The following is an 18662-nucleotide window of genomic DNA, read 5'->3' as shown; positions in this document are numbered from 1 at the left end:
CACAAAAAAATGGTTCAGCTACTTATACATTTACTCACTTTGTTTCAGATTGGCTATTTGGTTTGTGAGCATGTGGGGGTTTACTTTTACGTGGGGATGTAGCTCAGTGGTAGAGCAAATGCTTTGTATGTATGAGGTCTTGGGTTTAATCCCCAGCATCTCCACATACTCCAGTTATTAGACAATGATAATGATGAACAGAATTACTATGTCTTTCACTTTCCAAGCTGCCCTTGGGCCAGGTATTTGGTTTGGTAGCATCATAGGTATATGAGTTGCTGTGGGGATGTAGCTCAGTGGTAGAGCGCATGCTTTGCATGTATGCGGTCTTGGGTTGAATCCCCAGCATCTCCACATATTGATATGATGATAATGACTAAAAGAACTTACTTTCATTTCGACTTTCCCATCTGCCTTTGTGCGAGAGGCATGTACACTCAGGAATTGTAGATGCAAAAATTGTGATTGAGCTCCTTAAACTTTAACCTATTTGCGTTTTTTCAGATTGGGTATTTGGTTATATAGTATCTGGTTTTATGTGTCATTGTGGGGATGTAGCTGAGTGGTAGAGCGCTTGCTTTGCATGTATGGGGTTTTGGGTTCAGTCCCCAGCATGCTTAGCAGGTATGAGGTCTTGGGTTCAACCCCCAGGACTCCCCGACTTTCCAGTTGTTAGATGATGATAATGACGAAACGAATTTCTTATCCTTCTACCATTTGGCTTTTCCCATCTGCGATTGGGCGAGAGGCATGTCCACCCAGGAATTTTAGACACAAAAAGTGTGATTGAGCTCCTTAATTATGAACCTTATGGGTTTTTTTTTTGGTATTTGGTTTGTTAGAATCTGGGCATATGAGTCATTGTGGGGGTGTAGCTCAGTGGTAGAGCGCATGCTTTGCACGTATGCGGTCTTGGGTTCAATCCCCAGCATCTCCACACCTATCAGTTGGTAGATGATGATAGTGACGAAAAGAATTTACTATCTGTCATTGATTTAGCCTTTCACATCCATCTTTGGGCAAGAGGCATGTACACCCTGGAATGGGAGACAAAAAGTGTGATTGAGCTCCTTATACACTTATTTTTTTAGATTTGGTATTTGGTTTGGTAGCAACTGGGTAGATGAGTCATTGTGGTGATGTAGCTCAGTGAGAGCGCATGCTTATGTATGACGTCTTGGGTTCAATCCCCAAATTCTCCTCACATTCAAGTTGGTAGACCATTACCTATATGTAGGGATAGAGCGCATGCATGGCATGCATGGCATGTGTGAGGTCTTAGGTTCAATCCCTGGCATTTTAACGTGTTCCAGTTGTTTGACAATAATTATGAGGTATACAACGTGTTATCTGTCTTTCATTTAGACTCTCCCATCTGCCTTTGGGCCAGAAGAATGCACACCCTGGGATGTTAGACAAAAAGTGTCATTGACCTATTAACCCACATTAACCTACTATTCGCGGTTTTTTTCAGATTTGTAATTTGCTTTGGTAGCATCTGGGCATGGGTCATTGTCGGGATGTAGCTCAGTGGTATAGCGCATGCTTAGCACGTATGAGGTCTTGGTTTCAATCCCCAGGATCCCCCTCCTTTCCAGTTGTTAGACAATGATAACGACGAAACAAATTTACCATCTGCGATTGGGTGAGAGGCATGTACACCCAGGAAATTTAGACACAAAAAGTGTGATTGAGGACCTTAAACATGAACCAGATATTTGCGGTTTTTCAGATTGGGTATTTGGTTTGCTAGCATCTGGGTCAATGAGTCATTGTGGGGATGTAGCTCAGTGGTAGAGTGCATGCTTAGCATGTATGAGGTCCTGGGTTCAATCCCCAGCATCTCCACACCTATCAGTTAGATGATGAAATCCAAATTATTGTCTGTCTTTCATTTAGACTTTCCCATCTGCCTTTGGGCCAGAGGCATGTACACCCTGGAATGGAAGACAAAAAGTGTGATTGAGCACCTTATAAAGCCACCTCTGGTTTTTTTCAGATTGGGTATTTGGTTTGGTAGCATATATATACATGAGGTGTTGTGGGGATGTAGCTCAGTGGTAGAGCGCATGCTTTGCATGTATGCAGTCTTGGGTTCAAACCCCAGCATCTCCACATATTCCAATGAATAGAATTACTATCTGTCTTTCGCTTTCCCAGGTGCCCTTGGGCCAGGTATGTGGTTTGGTAGCATCTGGCTTTATGTGTCATTGTGGGGATGCAGCTCAGTGGTAGAGCGCTTGCTTTGCATGTATGCGGTCTTGGGTTCAATCCCCAGCATCTCCGAATATTGATGCGATGATAATGACCAAAAGAACTTACTTTCATTCAGAGTTTCCCATCTGCCTTTGGGCGAGAGGCATGTATACTCTGGAAATGTTGGCACAAAAAGTGTGATTGAGCTCCTTACACATTAACCTATCTTTTTTCTGTTTTTTTTAGATTTAGTATTTGGTTTGCAAGCATCTGGACATCTGAATCATGATGGGGAGGTATTTTAGTGGGAGAGCGAATGCTTAGCATGTATGAGGTCTTGGGTTCAATCCCCAGCTTCTCTGAAAACTGCAGTTTGTCGACAATGATTATGAAGACTACAATTTATTATCTGTCTTTCATTTAGCCTTTCCTATAAGATAAGATAAGATAAGAATGCCTTTATTGATCCCACAGTGGGGAAATTTTCATTGTTACAGTAGCAAAGATATAGGTCACACAGGGGCGGCGGCATAATGTGGCCATTAATGTATAACATTGACGGCAAACATTTATAATCAAACCTATGTAGATATACGCAGTAACATGTGTATATACATCTGCCTTTTGGCTAGAGCCAAGTATACCCTGGAATGGTAGGCAAAAAGTGTGATTGAGCTCCTTATACATTTACGTACGTTTTTTCAGATTTGGTATTCGGTTTGTTAGCCTCATTGGTATATTAGGCATTTTGGGGATGTAGCTCAGTGGTAGCGGGCATACTTTGCATGTATGTGGTCTTGGGTTCAATCCCCAACATTTCCACACATTCCAGTTGTTCGACGATGATAATGACGAATAGAATTTACTATCTGTCATTGATTTACCCTTTCCCATCTGTCTTTGGGCGAGGGGCATGTTCACCCTGGAATGTGAGACAAAAATTGTGATTGAGCTCTACATTTTTTTCAGATTTGGTATTTGGTTTGGTAGCATCAGGGTAGATGAGTCATTGTAGTGATGTAGCTCAGTGGTAGAGCACATGCTTATCATGTATGACGTCTTGGGTTCAATCGACAAATTCTCCTCACATTCCAGTTGGTAGAACTTTACCTATACGTAGGGGTATAGCTAAATGGTACAGCGCATGCATGGCATGTGTGAGGTCTTACATTCAATCCCCAGCATCTTGACATGTTCCAGTTGTTTGACAATAATTATGAGGTATACAACATATTATCTGTCTTTCATTTAGACTCTCCCATCTGCCTTTGGGCCAGAAGAATGCACACCCTGGGATGTTGGACAAAAAGTGTCATTGACCCATTAACCCACATTAACCTACTATTCGCGGTTTTTTTCAGATTTGTAATTTGCTTTGGTAGTATCGGGGCATATGAGTCATTGTCTGGATGTAGCTCAGTGGTACAGCGCATGCTTAGCAGGTATGAGGTCTTGGATTCAATCCCCAGGATCCCCCTACTTTCCAGTTGTTAGACAATGATAATGACTAAAAGAACTTACTTTGATTTTGACTTTCCCATCTGCTTTTGTGCAAGAGGCATGCACACTCTGGAATTGTAGATGAAAAAATTGTGATTGAGCTCCTTAAACTTTAACCTATTTGCGTTTTTTTCAGATTGGGTATTTGGTTTGATAGCATCTGGCTTTATGTGTCATTGTGGGGATGCAGCTCAGTGGTAGAGCGCTTGCTTTGCATGTATGGGGTTTTGGGTTCAGTCCCCAGCATGCTTAGCCGGTATGAGATCTTGGGTTCAATCCCCAGGAACACCCTACTTTCCAGTTGTTAGACAATGATAATGATGAAACAAATTTCTTATCCGTCTACCGTTTGGCCTTTCCCATCTGCGATTGGGCAGGAGGCATGTCCACCCAGGAATTTTAGACACAGTGTGATTGAGCTCCTTAAACATGAACCTTGTTTTTTTTCAGATTTGGTATTTGGTTTGTTAGAACCTGGGCATATGAGTCATTGTGGGGATGTAGGTCTTGGGTTCAATCCCCAGCATCACTACACTTTACAGTTGTCAGATGATGAAATTGATCTTATCTGTCTTTCGTTTTGACTTTCCCATCTACCTTTGGGCCAGAGGCATGTACACCCTGGAATGTTAGACAAAAAGTGTGATTGAGCACCTCATAAAGCAACCGTTTTTTTCAGATTTGGTATTTGGTTTGGTAGCATCTAGGTATCTGAGGAATTGTGGGGATGTAGCTCAGTGGTAGAGCGCATGCTTTGCAAGTATGAGGTCTTGGGTTCAATCCCCAGATTTTCCACATGTTCCATTTGTTAGATGATGATAATCAGGAGTAGAACTTACTATCTGTCTTTCATTTAGCCTTTGCCATCTGCCTTTGGGCGAGAGGCATGTACACTCTGGAATTGTTGACGCAAAAAATGTGATTGAGCTCCTTACCAATTTTTTTTTTTTAGATTTGGTGTTTGGTTTGCAAGCATCTGGACATATGAATCATTGTGGGGAAGTAGCTCAGTGGTAGAGCGCATGCTTAGCATGCATGAGGTCTTGGGTTCAATTCCCAGCTTCTCCACACATTCAAGTTGGTAGACAATGATTATAAAGTATAAAACTCATCCAGCTTGTATCTCATTTTACCCATCTGCCCTTGGCTGAGAGGTATGTACACACTAAAATGGTAGACAACAAAAGAATGGGTCAGCTACTTATTCATTTACCGACTTTGTTTCAGATTGGGTATTTGGTTTTTGAGCATGTGGTTTTTTTTTTTTTACGTGGGGATGTAGCTCAGTGGTAAAGCAAATGATTTGTATGCATGAGGTCTTGGGTTTAATCCCCAGCATCTCCACATACTCCAGTTATTAGACAATGATAATGATGAATAGAATTTATTAACTGTCTTTCATTTAATTTCCCGTCTGCCTTTGGGCCAGGTATTTGGTTTGGTAACATCATAGGTATATGAGCTGTTGTGGGGATGTAGCTCAGTGGTAGAGCGCATGCTTTGCATGTATGCAGTCTTGGGGTCAATCCCCAGCATCTCCACATATTGATATGATGATAATGACTAAAAGAACTTCCATTCATTTAGACTTTCCCATCTGCCCTTGCGCGAGAGGCATGTACACTCTTAAATTGTGGATGCAAAAATTGTGATTGAGCTCCAAAAACTATAACCTATTTGCGTTTTTTTCAGATTGGGTATTTGGTTTGCCAGCATCTGGGTAAATGAGTCATTGTGGGGATGTAGCTCAGTGGTAGAGCGCATGCTTAGCATGTATGAGGTCTTGGGTTCAATCCCCAGCATCTCCACACCTGTCAGTTGGTTGATGATGATAGTGACGAATAGAATTTACTCTCCGTCATTGATTTAGCCTTTCCCATCTGTCTTTGGGCAAGAGGCATGTACACACTGGAATGGGAGACAAAAAGTGTGATTGAGCTCCTTATACATTAACCGATGGGTTTTTTTCAGATTTGGTATTTGGTTTGGTAGCATCTGGGTAGATGAGTCATTGTAGTGATGTAGCTCAGTGAGAGCACATGCTTATCATCTCTTGGGTTCAATCCCCAAATTTTCCTCACATTCCAGTTGGTAGACCTTTACTTATATATAGCTTAATGGTAGAGCGCATGCATGATGTGTGAGGTCTTAGGTTCAATCCCCAGCATCTTGACATGTTCCAGTTGTTAGACAATAATTATGAAGTATACAATGTATAATTTGTCTTTCATTTAGACTGTCCCATCTGCCTTTGGGCCCGAGGAATGCACACCCTGGGATGGTAGACAAAAAGTGTCATTGACCTATTAACCCACATTAACCTATTTGCGGTTTTTTTCAGATTTGTAATTTTCTTTGGTAGCATCTGGGCATCTGAGTCGTTGTGGCGATGTAGCTCAGTGGCTTAGTGCATGCTTAGCAGGTATGAGGTCTTGGATTCAATCCCCAGGAACCCCCTACTTCCCAGTTGTTAGACAATGATAATGACGAAACAAATTTACTATCTGTCTACCATTTGGCCTTTCCCATCTGTGATTGGGCGAGAGGCATGTACACTGAGGAATTTTAGACACAAAAAGTGTGATTGAGCTCCTTTAACATGAACCTAATATTTGCGTTTTTTTCAGATTTGGCATTTGGTTTGTTAGAATCTGGGCATATGAGTCATTGTGGGGAAGTAGTTCAGTTGTAGAGAGCATGCTTAGCATGTATGAGGTCTTGCCTTCTTCCTCAGAATCACCACACTTTACAGTTGTTAGACGATGAAATTGAACTTATTGTCTGTCTTTCATTTAGTCTTTCCCATCTGTCTTTGGTCCAGAGGCATGTACACCCTGGAATGGTTGACAAAAATTGTGATTGAGCACCTTATAAAGCGTTTTTTTTAGATTTGGTATTTTGTTTGCAAGCATCTGGACATATGAATCATGGTGGGGAGGTAGCTCAGTGGCAGAGCGCATGCTTAGCATGTATGAGGTCTTGGGTTCAATTCCCAGTTTCTCCACACATTCAAGTTGGTAGACAATGATTATGAAGTATAAAACCCATCCGGCTTGTATCTCACCTTTCCCCTCTGCCTTTGGGATAAAGGTATATACAGACTGGAATGGTAGAACACAAAAGAATGGTTGAGCTACTTATACATTTACCGACTTTGTTTGAGATTGGGTATTTGGTCTGTGAGCATGTGGAGGTTTACTTTTACGTGGGGATGTAGCTCAGTGGTAGAGCAAATGATTTGTATCTATGAGGTCTTGGGTTTAATCCCCAGCATCTCCACATACTCCAGTTATTAGACAATGACAATCTTTCCCAGCTGCCTTTGGGCCAGGTATTTGGTTTGGTATATGAGTTGTTGTGGGGATGTAGCTCAGTGGTAGAGCGCATGCTTTGCATGTATGTGGTCTTGGGTTCAATCCCCAGCATCTCCACATATTGATACGATGATAATGACTAAAAGAACTTACTTTGATTTTGACTTTCCCATCTGCCTTTGTGCCAGAGGCATGTACACTCTGGAATTGTAGATGCAAAAATTGTGATTGAGCTCCTTAAACTTTAACCTATTTGCGTTTTTTTCAGATTGGGTATTTGGTTTGATAGCATCTGGCTTTATGTGTCATTGTGGGGATGTAGCTCAGTGGTAGAGCGCTTGCTTTGCATGTATGGGGTTTGGGGTTCAGTCCCCAGCATGCTTAGCAGGTATGAGGTCTTGGGTTCAATCCCCAAGACTCCCCTACTTCCGAGTTGTTAGATGATGAAAATGATGAAACGAATTCCTTATCTGTCTACCATTTGGCCTTTCCCATCTGCGATTGGGCAAGAGGCATGTCCACCCAGGAATTTTAGACACAAAAAGTGTGATTGAGCTCCTTAAACATGAACCTTATGGTTTTTCAGATTTGGTATTTGGTTTGTTAGAATCTGGGCATATGAGTCATTGTGGGGATGTAGCTCAGTGGTAGAGCGCATGCTTAGCATGTATGAGGTCTTAGGTTCAATTCCCAGCATCTCCACACCTATCAGTTGGTAGATGATGATAGTGATGAATAGAATTTACTATCTGTCATTGATTTACCCTTTCCCATCCGTCTTTGGGCGAGAGCCATGTACACCCTGGAATGGGAGACAAAAAGTGTGATTGAGCTCCTTAAACATGAACCTTATGGTTTTTCAGATTTGGTATTTGGTTTGTTAGAATCTGGGCATCTGAGTCATTGTGGGGATGTAGCTCAGTGGTAGAGCGCATGCTTAGCATGTATGAGGTCTTGGGTTCAATTCCCAGCATCTCCACACCTATCAGTTGGTAGATGATGATAGTGACAAATAGAATTTACTATCTGTCATTGATTTACCCTTTCCCATCCGTCTTTGGGCAAGAGCCATGTACACCCTGGAATGGGAGACAAAAAGTGTGATTGAGCTCCTTATACATTATTCAATGTTTTTTTTTTAGATTTGGTATTTGGTTTGGTAGCAACTGGGTAGATGAGTCATTGTGGTGATGTAGCTCATTGAAAGAGCTCATGCTTGTCTTGGGTTCAATCCCCAAATTTTCCTCACATTCCAGTTGGTAGACCATTACCTATATGTAGGGATATAGCTAAATGATAGAGCGCATGCATGGCATGTGTGAGGTATTAGGTTCAATCGCTGGCATCTTGACATGTTCCAGTTGTTTGACAATAATTATGAGGTATACAACGTATTATCTGTCTTTCATTTAGACTTTCCCATCTGCCTTTTGGCCAGAGGCATGTACACCCTGGAATGGTAGACAAAAAGTGTGATTGAGCACCTTATAAAGCAACCTGTTTTTTCAGATTGGGTATTTGGTTTGGTAGCATTTATGTACGTGAGGCATTGTGGGGATGTAGCTCAGTGGTAGAGCGCATGCTTTGCATGTATGCGGTCTTGGGTTCAATCCCCAGCATCTCCACATATTGATGCGATGATAATGACTAAAAGAACTTACATTCATTTCAGCTTTCCCATCTGCGAGAGGCATGTACACTCTGGCATTGTAGATGAAAGAATTGTGATTGAGCTCCTTAAACTTTAACCTATTTGCGTTTTTTTCAGATTGGGTATTTGGTTTGATAGCATCTGGCTTTATGTGTCATTGTGGGGATGCAGCTCAGTGGTAGAGCGCTTGCTTTGCATGTATGGGGTTTTAGGTTCAGTCCCCAGCATGCTTAGCCAGTATAAGGTCTTGGGTTCAATCCCCAGGAACCCCCTACTTTCCAGTTGTGAGACAATGATAATGATGAAACAAATTTCTTATCCGTCTACCATTTGGCCTTTCCCATCTGCGATTGGGCAGGAGGCAAGTCCACCCAGGAATTTTAGACACAAAGTGTGATTGAGCTCCCTAAACATGAATCGTTTTTCAGATTTGGTCTTTGGTTTGTTAGAATCTAGGCATGTGAGTCATTGTGGGGAAGTAGTTCAGTGGTAGAGAGCATGCTTAGTATGTATGAGGTCTTGTGTTCAATCCCCAGCATCACTACACTTTACAGTTGTCAGATGATGAAATTGAACTTATCTGTCTTTCATTTTGACTTTCCCATCTACCTTTGGGCCAGAGGCATGTACACCCTGGAATGTAAGACAAAAAGTGTGATTGAGCACCTTATAAAGCAACCGTTTTTTTCAGATTTGGTATTTGGTTTGGTAGCATCTAGGTATCTGAGGAATTGTGGGGATGTAGCTCAGTGGTAGAGCGCATGCTTATGCATGTATGAGGTCTTGGGTTCAATTTCCACATGTTCCATTTGTTAGATGATGATAATCAGGAGTAGAACTTACTATCTGTCTTTCATTTAGCCTTTGCCTTCTGCCTTTGGGCGAGAGGCATGTACACTCTGGAATTGTTGACGCAAAAAATGTGATTGAGCTCCTTACCCATTAAATTTTTTTTAGATTTGGTATTTGGTTTGCAAGCATCTGGACATATGAATCATTGTGGGGAATTAGCTCAGTGGTAGAGCACATGCTTAGCATGCATGAGGTCTTGGGTTCAATTCCCAGCTTCTCCACACATTCAAGTTGGTAGACAATGATTATAAAGTATAAAACTCATCCAGTTTGTATATAACCTTACCCATCTGCCCTTGGCTGAGAGGTTTGTACACACTGGAATGGTATACAACAAAAGAATGGTTGAGCTACTTATGCATTTACCGACTTTGTTTCAGATTGGGTATTTGCTCTGTGAGCATGTGGAGGTTTGCTTTTACGTGGGGATGTAGCTCAGTGGTAGAGCAAATCATTTGTATGTATGAGGTCTTGGGTTTAATCCCCAGCATCTCCAAAGACTCCAGTTATTAGAAAGACAATGGAATCTTTCCCAGCTGCCTTTGGGCCAGGTATTTAGTTTGGTATATGAGTTGTTTTGGGGATGTAGATCAGTGGTAGAGCGCATGCTTTGCATGTATGTGGTCTTGGGTTCAATTGCCAGCATCTCCACATATTGATACAATGATAATGACTAAAAGAACTTACTTTCATTTGGACTTTCCCATCTGCATTTGAGCGAGAGGCATGTACACTCTGGAATTGTAGATGCAGAAATTGTGATTGAGCTCCTTAAACTTTAACCTATTTGCGTTTTTTTCAGATTGGGTATTTGGTTTGATAGCATCTGGGTCAATGAGTCATTGTGGGGCTGTAGCTCAGTGGTAGAGCGCATGCTTAGCATGTATGAGGTTATGGGTTTAATCCCCAGCATCTCCACATGCTCCAGTTATTAGACAATGATAATGATGAACAGAATTACAAACTCTTTCACTTTCCCAGCTGCCCTCGGGCCAGGTATTTGGTTTGGTAACATCATAGGTGTACAAGTTGCTGTGGGGATGTAGCTCAGTGGTAGAGCTCATGCTTTGCATGTATGCGGTCTTGGGTTCAATCCCCATCATCTCCACATATTGCTACGATGATAATGACTAAAAGAACTTACTTTGATTTTGACTTTCCCATCTGCCTTTGTGCGAGAGGCATGTACACTCTGGAATTGTAGATGCAAAAATTGTGATTGAGCTCCTTAAACTTTAACCTATTTGCCTTTTTTTCAGATTGGGTATTTGGTTTGATAGCATCTGGCTTTATGTGTCATTGTGGGGATGTAGCTCAGTGGTAGAGCGCTTGCTTTGCATGTATGGGGTTTTGGGTTCATTCCCCAGCATGCTTAGCAGGTATGAGGTCTTGGGTTCACTCCCCTACTTCCCAGTTGTTAGATGATGATGATAATGACGAAACGAATTCCTTATCTGTCTACCATTTGGCCTTTCCCATCTGCGATTGGGCAAGAGGCATGTCCACCCAGGAATTTTAGACACAAAAAGTGTGATTGAGCTCCTTAAACATGAACCTTATGGTTTTTTCAGATTTGGTATTTGGTTTGTTAGAACCTGGGCATATGAGTCATTGTGGTAGAGCGCATGCTTAGCATGTATGAGGTCTTGGGTTCAATTCCCAGCATCTCCACACCGATCAGTTGGTAGATGATGATAGTGACAAATAGAATTTACTATCTGTCATTGATTTAGCCTTTCCCATCCGTCTTTGGCCGAGAGCCATGTACACCCTGGAATGGGAGACAAAAAGTGTGATTGAGCTCCTTATACATTAATCAATGTTTTTTTTTTAGATTTGGTATTTGGTTTGGTAGCAACTGGGTAGATGAGTCATTGTGGTGATGTAGCTCATTGAAAGAGCGCATGCTTGTCTTGGGTTCAATCCCCAAATTTTCCTCACATTCCAGTTGGTAGACCATTACCTGTATGTAGGGATATAGCTAAATGATAGAGCGCATGCATGGCATGTGTGAGGTCTTAGGTTCCATCCCTGGCATCTTGACATGTTCCAGTTGTTTGACAATAATTATGAGGTATACAATGTATTATCTGTCTTTCATTTAGACTTTCCCATCTGCCTTTGGGCCAGAGGCATGTTCACCCTGGAATGGTAGGCAAAAAGTGTGATTGAGCACCTTATAAAGCAACCTTTGGTTTTTTTCAGATTGGGTATTTGGTTTGGGAGCATTTATGTACGTGTGGCGCTGTGGGGATGTAGCTCAGTGGTAGAGCGCATGCTTTGCATGTATGCAATCCCCAGCCTCTCCACATATTGATACGAAGATAATGACCAAAAGAACTTACTTTCATTTCAACTTTCCCATCTGCCTTTGTGCGAGAGGGCCAGGTATTTGGTTTGGTATATGAGTTGTTGTGGAGATGTAGTTCAGTGGTAGAGCGCATGCTTTGCATGTATGCGGTCTTGGGTTCAATTGCCAACATCTCCACATATTGCTACGATGATAATGACTAAAAGAACTTACTTTGATTTTGACTTTCCCATCTGCCTTTGTGCGAGAGGCATGTACACTCTGGAATTGTAGATGCAAAAATTGTGATTGAGCTCCTTAAACTTTAACCTATTTGCCTTTTTTTCAGATTGGGTATTTGGTTTGATAGCATTTGGCTTTATGTGTCATTGTGGGGATGTAGCTCAGTGGTAGAGCGCTTGCTTTGCATGTATGGGGTTTTGGGTTCATTCCCCAGCATGCTTAGCAGGTATGAGGTCTTGGGTTCACTCCCCTACTTCCCAGTTGTTAGATGATGGTGATAATGACGAAACGAATTCCTTATCTGTCTACCATTTGGCCTTTCCCATCTGCGATTGGGCAAGAGGCATGTCCACCCAGGAATTTTAGACACAAAAAGTGTGATTGAGCTCCTTAAACATGAACCTTATGGTTTTTTCAGATTTGGTATTTGGTTTGTTAGAACCTGGGCATATGAGTCATTGTGGGGATGTAGCTCAGTGGTAGAGCGCATGCTTAGCATGTATGAGGTCTTAGGTTCAATTCCCAGCATCTCCACACCTATCAGTTGGTAGATGATGATAGTGATGAATAGAATTTACTATCTGTCATTGATTTACCCTTTCCCATCCGTCTTTGGGCGAGAGCCATGTACACCCTGGAATGGGAGACAAAAAGTGTGATTGAGCTCCTTAAACATGAACCTTATGGTTTTTCAGATTTGGTATTTGGTTTGTTAGAATCTGGGCATATGAGTCATTGTGGGGATGTAGCTCAGTGGTAGAGCGCATGCTTAGCATGTATGAGGTCTTGGGTTCAATTCCCAGCATCTCCACACCTATCAGTTGGTAGATGATGATAGTGACAAATAGAATTTACTATCTGTCATTGATTTACCCTTTCCCATCCGTCTTTGGGCAAGAGCCATGTACACCCTGGAATGGGAGACAAAAAGTGTGATTGAGCTCCTTATACATTATTCAATGTTTTTTTTTTAGATTTGGTATTTGGTTTGGTAGCAACTGGGTAGATGAGTCATTGTGGTGATGTAGCTCATTGAAAGAGCTCATGCTTGTCTTGGGTTCAATCCCCAAATTTTCCTCACATTCCAGTTGGTAGACCATTACCTATATGTAGGGATATAGCTAAATGATAGAGCGCATGCATGGCATGTGTGAGGTATTAGGTTCAATCGCTGGCATCTTGACATGTTCCAGTTGTTTGACAATAATTATGAGGTATACAACGTATTATCTGTCTTTCATTTAGACTTTCCCATCTGCCTTTTGGCCAGAGGCATGTACACCCTGGAATGGTAGACAAAAAGTGTGATTGAGCACCTTATAAAGCAACCTGTTTTTTCAGATTGGGTATTTGGTTTGGTAGCATTTATGTACGTGAGGCATTGTGGGGATGTAGCTCAGTGGTAGAGCGCATGCTTTGCATGTATGCGGTCTTGGGTTCAATCCCCAGCATCTCCACATATTGATGCGATGATAATGACTAAAAGAACTTACATTCATTTCAGCTTTCCCATCTGCGAGAGGCATGTACACTCTGGCATTGTAGATGAAAGAATTGTGATTGAGCTCCTTAAACTTTAACCTATTTGCGTTTTTTTCAGATTGGGTATTTGGTTTGATAGCATCTGGCTTTATGTGTCATTGTGGGGATGCAGCTCAGTGGTAGAGCGCTTGCTTTGCATGTATGGGGTTTTAGGTTCAGTCCCCAGCATGCTTAGCCAGTATAAGGTCTTGGGTTCAATCCCCAGGAACCCCCTACTTTCCAGTTGTTAGACAATGATAATGATGAAACAAATTTCTTATCCGTCTACCATTTGGCCTTTCCCATCTGCGATTGGGCAGGAGGCAAGTCCACCCAGGAATTTTAGACACAAAGTGTGATTGAGCTCCCTAAACATGAATCGTTTTTCAGATTTGGTCTTTGGTTTGTTAGAATCTAGGCATGTGAGTCATTGTGGGGAAGTAGTTCAGTGGTAGAGAGCATGCTTAGTATGTATGAGGTCTTGTGTTCAATCCCCAGCATCACTACACTTTACAGTTGTCAGATGATGAAATTGAACTTATCTGTCTTTCATTTTGACTTTCCCATCTACCTTTGGGCCAGAGGCATGTACACCCTGGAATGTAAGACAAAAAGTGTGATTGAGCACCTTATAAAGCAACCGTTTTTTTCAGATTTGGTATTTGGTTTGGTAGCATCTAGGTATCTGAGGAATTGTGGGGATGTAGCTCAGTGGTAGAGCGCATGCTTATGCATGTATGAGGTCTTGGGTTCAATTTCCACATGTTCCATTTGTTAGATGATGATAATCAGGAGTAGAACTTACTATCTGTCTTTCATTTAGCCTTTGCCTTCTGCCTTTGGGCGAGAGGCATGTACACTCTGGAATTGTTGACGCAAAAAATGTGATTGAGCTCCTTACCCATTAAATTTTTTTTAGATTTGGTATTTGGTTTGCAAGCATCTGGACATATGAATCATTGTGGGGAATTAGCTCAGTGGTAGAGCACATGCTTAGCATGCATGAGGTCTTGGGTTCAATTCCCAGCTTCTCCACACATTCAAGTTGGTAGACAATGATTATAAAGTATAAAACTCATCCAGTTTGTATATAACCTTACCCATCTGCCCTTGGCTGAGAGGTTTGTACACACTGGAATGGTATACAACAAAAGAATGGTTGAGCTACTTATGCATTTACCGACTTTGTTTCAGATTGGGTATTTGCTCTGTGAGCATGTGGAGGTTTGCTTTTACGTGGGGATGTAGCTCAGTGGTAGAGCAAATCATTTGTATGTATGAGGTCTTGGGTTTAATCCCCAGCATCTCCAAAGACTCCAGTTATTAGAAAGACAATGGAATCTTTCCCAGCTGCCTTTGGGCCAGGTATTTAGTTTGGTATATGAGTTGTTTTGGGGATGTAGATCAGTGGTAGAGCGCATGCTTTGCATGTATGTGGTCTTGGGTTCAATTGCCAGCATCTCCACATATTGATACAATGATAATGACTAAAAGAACTTACTTTCATTTGGACTTTCCCATCTGCATTTGAGCGAGAGGCATGTACACTCTGGAATTGTAGATGCAGAAATTGTGATTGAGCTCCTTAAACTTTAACCTATTTGCGTTTTTTTCAGATTGGGTATTTGGTTTGATAGCATCTGGGTCAATGAGTCATTGTGGGGCTGTAGCTCAGTGGTAGAGCGCATGCTTAGCATGTATGAGGTTATGGGTTTAATCCCCAGCATCTCCACATGCTCCAGTTATTAGACAATGATAATGATGAACAGAATTACAAACTCTTTCACTTTCCCAGCTGCCCTCGGGCCAGGTATTTGGTTTGGTAACATCATAGGTGTACAAGTTGCTGTGGGGATGTAGCTCAGTGGTAGAGCTCATGCTTTGCATGTATGCGGTCTTGGGTTCAATCCCCATCATCTCCACATATTGCTACGATGATAATGACTAAAAGAACTTACTTTGATTTTGACTTTCCCATCTGCCTTTGTGCGAGAGGCATGTACACTCTGGAATTGTAGATGCAAAAATTGTGATTGAGCTCCTTAAACTTTAACCTATTTGCCTTTTTTTCAGATTGGGTATTTGGTTTGATAGCATCTGGCTTTATGTGTCATTGTGGGGATGTAGCTCAGTGGTAGAGCGCTTGCTTTGCATGTATGGGGTTTTGGGTTCATTCCCCAGCATGCTTAGCAGGTATGAGGTCTTGGGTTCACTCCCCTACTTCCCAGTTGTTAGATGATGATGATAATGACGAAACGAATTCCTTATCTGTCTACCATTTGGCCTTTCCCATCTGCGATTGGGCAAGAGGCATGTCCACCCAGGAATTTTAGACACAAAAAGTGTGATTGAGCTCCTTAAACATGAACCTTATGGTTTTTTCAGATTTGGTATTTGGTTTGTTAGAACCTGGGCATATGAGTCATTGTGGTAGAGCGCATGCTTAGCATGTATGAGGTCTTGGGTTCAATTCCCAGCATCTCCACACCGATCAGTTGGTAGATGATGATAGTGACAAATAGAATTTACTATCTGTCATTGATTTAGCCTTTCCCATCCGTCTTTGGCCGAGAGCCATGTACACCCTGGAATGGGAGACAAAAAGTGTGATTGAGCTCCTTATACATTAATCAATGTTTTTTTTTTAGATTTGGTATTTGGTTTGGTAGCAACTGGGTAGATGAGTCATTGTGGTGATGTAGCTCATTGAAAGAGCGCATGCTTGTCTTGGGTTCAATCCCCAAATTTTCCTCACATTCCAGTTGGTAGACCATTACCTGTATGTAGGGATATAGCTAAATGATAGAGCGCATGCATGGCATGTGTGAGGTCTTAGGTTCCATCCCTGGCATCTTGACATGTTCCAGTTGTTTGACAATAATTATGAGGTATACAATGTATTATCTGTCTTTCATTTAGACTTTCCCATCTGCCTTTGGGCCAGAGGCATGTTCACCCTGGAATGGTAGGCAAAAAGTGTGATTGAGCACCTTATAAAGCAACCTTTGGTTTTTTTCAGATTGGGTATTTGGTTTGGGAGCATTTATGTACGTGTGGCGCTGTGGGGATGTAGCTCAGTGGTAGAGCGCATGCTTTGCATGTATGCAATCCCCAGCCTCTCCACATATTGATACGAAGATAATGACCAAAAGAACTTACTTTCATTTCAACTTTCCCATCTGCCTTTGTGCGAGAGGGCCAGGTATTTGGTTTGGTATATGAGTTGTTGTGGAGATGTAGTTCAGTGGTAGAGCGCATGCTTTGCATGTATGCGGTCTTGGGTTCAATTGCCAACATCTCCACATATTGCTACGATGATAATGACTAAAAGAACTTACTTTGATTTTGACTTTCCCATCTGCCTTTGTGCGAGAGGCATGTACACTCTGGAATTGTAGATGCAAAAATTGTGATTGAGCTCCTTAAACTTTAACCTATTTGCCTTTTTTTCAGATTGGGTATTTGGTTTGATAGCATTTGGCTTTATGTGTCATTGTGGGGATGTAGCTCAGTGGTAGAGCGCTTGCTTTGCATGTATGGGGTTTTGGGTTCATTCCCCAGCATGCTTAGCAGGTATGAGGTCTTGGGTTCACTCCACCTACTTCCCAGTTGTTAGATGATGGTGATAATGACGAAACGAATTCCTTATCTGTCTACCATTTGGCCTTTCCCATCTGCGATTGGGCAAGAGGCATGTCCACCCAGGAATTTTAGACACAAAAAGTGTGATTGAGCTCCTTAAACATGAACCTTATGGTTTTTTCAGATTTGGTATTTGGTTTGTTAGAACCTGGGCATATGAGTCATTGTGGGGATGTAGCTCAGTGGTAGAGCGCATGCTTAGCATGTATGAGGTCTTGGGTTCAATTCCCAGCATCTCCACACCGATCAGTTGGTAGATGATGATAGTGACAAATAGAATTTACTATCTGTCATTGATTTAGCCTTTCCCATCCGTCTTTGGGCGAGAGCCATGTACACCCTGGAATGGGAGACAAAAAGTGTGATTGAGCTCCTTATACATTAATCAATGTTTTTTTTTTAGATTTGGTATTTGATTTGGTAGCAACTGGGTAGATGAGTCATTGTGGTGATGTAGCTCATTGAAAGAGCGCATGCTTGTCTTGGGTTCAATCCCCAAATTTTCCTCACATTCCAGTTGGTAGACCATTACCTGTATGTAGGGATATAGCTAAATGATAGAGCGCATGCATGGCATGTGTGAGGTCTTAGGTTCCATCCCTGGCATCTTGACATGTTCCAGTTGTTTGACAATAATTATGAGGTATACAATGTATTATCTGTCTTTCATTTAGACTTTCCCATCTGCCTTTGGGCCAGAGGCATGTTCACCCTGGAATGGTAGGCAAAAAGTGTGATTGAGCACCTTATAAAGCAACCTTTGGTTTTTTTCAGATTGGGTATTTGGTTTGGGAGCATTTATGTACGTGTGGCGCTGTGGGGATGTAGCTCAGTGGTAGAGCGCATGCTTTGCATGTATGCGGTCTTGGGTTCAAACCCCAGCGTCTCCACATATTCCAATGAATAGAATTACTGTCTGTCTTTCACTTTCCCAGCTGCCCTTGGGCCAGGTATTTGGTTTGGTAGTATCATAAGTATATGAGTTGCTGTGGGGATGTAGCTCAGTGGTAGAGCGCATGCTTTGCATGTATGCAATCCCCAGCCTCTCCACATATTGATACGAAGATAATGACCAAAAGAACTTACTTTCATTTCAACTTTCCCATCTGCCTTTGTGCGAGAGGGCCAGGTATTTGGTTTGGTATATGAGTTGTTGTGGAGATGTAGTTCAGTGGTAGAGCGCATGCTTTGCATGTATGCAGTCTTGGGTTCAATTGCCAACATCTCCACATATTGCTACGATGATAATGACTAAAAGAACTTACTTTCATTTCAACTTTCCCATCTGCATTTGTGCGAGAGGCATGTACACTCTGGAATTGTAGATGCAAAAATTGTGATTGAGCTCCTTAAACTTTAACCTATTTGCGTTTTTTTCAGATTGGGTATTTGGTTTGATAGCATCTGGGTCAATGAGTCATTGTGGGGCTGTAGCTCAGTGGTAGAGCGCATA

At 41.9% G+C, this 18662-nt stretch overlaps 1 protein-coding gene and 24 non-coding genes across 25 annotated transcripts in view; all 25 read left to right on the top strand.

Annotated features, from left to right (window-relative positions):
- Positions 1-18662, top strand: part of zmat4a (zinc finger, matrin-type 4a) — a 228582-nt gene that overhangs the window by 135894 nt on the left and 74026 nt on the right. The window lies entirely within an intron of this gene.
- Positions 93-164, top strand: trnat-ugu (transfer RNA threonine (anticodon UGU)). Its single transcript has one exon. It is a non-coding gene; the product is annotated as a tRNA-Thr (tRNA).
- On the top strand, positions 283-354 carry trnaa-ugc (transfer RNA alanine (anticodon UGC)). Its single transcript has one exon. It is a non-coding gene; the product is annotated as a tRNA-Ala (tRNA).
- On the top strand, positions 866-937 carry trnaa-ugc (transfer RNA alanine (anticodon UGC)). Its single transcript has one exon. It is a non-coding gene; the product is annotated as a tRNA-Ala (tRNA).
- Positions 1777-1848, top strand: trnaa-agc (transfer RNA alanine (anticodon AGC)). Its single transcript has one exon. It is a non-coding gene; the product is annotated as a tRNA-Ala (tRNA).
- On the top strand, positions 2044-2115 carry trnaa-ugc (transfer RNA alanine (anticodon UGC)). The gene has a single exon. It is a non-coding gene; the product is annotated as a tRNA-Ala (tRNA).
- Positions 4418-4493, top strand: trnaa-ugc (transfer RNA alanine (anticodon UGC)). Its single transcript has one exon. It is a non-coding gene; the product is annotated as a tRNA-Ala (tRNA).
- Positions 4693-4764, top strand: trnaa-agc (transfer RNA alanine (anticodon AGC)). The gene has a single exon. It is a non-coding gene; the product is annotated as a tRNA-Ala (tRNA).
- trnaa-agc (transfer RNA alanine (anticodon AGC)) lies at positions 5433-5504 on the top strand. The gene has a single exon. It is a non-coding gene; the product is annotated as a tRNA-Ala (tRNA).
- trnaa-agc (transfer RNA alanine (anticodon AGC)) lies at positions 6629-6700 on the top strand. Its single transcript has one exon. It is a non-coding gene; the product is annotated as a tRNA-Ala (tRNA).
- On the top strand, positions 7056-7127 carry trnaa-ugc (transfer RNA alanine (anticodon UGC)). Its single transcript has one exon. It is a non-coding gene; the product is annotated as a tRNA-Ala (tRNA).
- trnaa-agc (transfer RNA alanine (anticodon AGC)) lies at positions 7641-7712 on the top strand. The gene has a single exon. It is a non-coding gene; the product is annotated as a tRNA-Ala (tRNA).
- Positions 7918-7989, top strand: trnaa-agc (transfer RNA alanine (anticodon AGC)). Its single transcript has one exon. It is a non-coding gene; the product is annotated as a tRNA-Ala (tRNA).
- On the top strand, positions 8564-8635 carry trnaa-ugc (transfer RNA alanine (anticodon UGC)). Its single transcript has one exon. It is a non-coding gene; the product is annotated as a tRNA-Ala (tRNA).
- trnaa-agc (transfer RNA alanine (anticodon AGC)) lies at positions 9663-9734 on the top strand. Its single transcript has one exon. It is a non-coding gene; the product is annotated as a tRNA-Ala (tRNA).
- trnaa-ugc (transfer RNA alanine (anticodon UGC)) lies at positions 10550-10621 on the top strand. Its single transcript has one exon. It is a non-coding gene; the product is annotated as a tRNA-Ala (tRNA).
- Positions 11930-12001, top strand: trnaa-ugc (transfer RNA alanine (anticodon UGC)). The gene has a single exon. It is a non-coding gene; the product is annotated as a tRNA-Ala (tRNA).
- On the top strand, positions 12509-12580 carry trnaa-agc (transfer RNA alanine (anticodon AGC)). The gene has a single exon. It is a non-coding gene; the product is annotated as a tRNA-Ala (tRNA).
- trnaa-agc (transfer RNA alanine (anticodon AGC)) lies at positions 12786-12857 on the top strand. The gene has a single exon. It is a non-coding gene; the product is annotated as a tRNA-Ala (tRNA).
- trnaa-ugc (transfer RNA alanine (anticodon UGC)) lies at positions 13432-13503 on the top strand. Its single transcript has one exon. It is a non-coding gene; the product is annotated as a tRNA-Ala (tRNA).
- On the top strand, positions 14531-14602 carry trnaa-agc (transfer RNA alanine (anticodon AGC)). The gene has a single exon. It is a non-coding gene; the product is annotated as a tRNA-Ala (tRNA).
- On the top strand, positions 15418-15489 carry trnaa-ugc (transfer RNA alanine (anticodon UGC)). The gene has a single exon. It is a non-coding gene; the product is annotated as a tRNA-Ala (tRNA).
- trnaa-ugc (transfer RNA alanine (anticodon UGC)) lies at positions 16798-16869 on the top strand. The gene has a single exon. It is a non-coding gene; the product is annotated as a tRNA-Ala (tRNA).
- On the top strand, positions 17378-17449 carry trnaa-agc (transfer RNA alanine (anticodon AGC)). The gene has a single exon. It is a non-coding gene; the product is annotated as a tRNA-Ala (tRNA).
- On the top strand, positions 18028-18099 carry trnaa-ugc (transfer RNA alanine (anticodon UGC)). Its single transcript has one exon. It is a non-coding gene; the product is annotated as a tRNA-Ala (tRNA).

Source organism: Filicampus tigris, chromosome 5 (assembly GCF_054856515.1).
Source record: "Filicampus tigris isolate MCC_2025a chromosome 5, RoL_Ftig_1.0, whole genome shotgun sequence".
NCBI lineage: Eukaryota > Metazoa > Chordata > Actinopteri > Syngnathiformes > Syngnathidae > Filicampus > Filicampus tigris.
The sequence above is the reverse complement of the archived record's forward strand: the minus strand, read 5'-3'. Positions and strand labels throughout refer to the sequence as shown.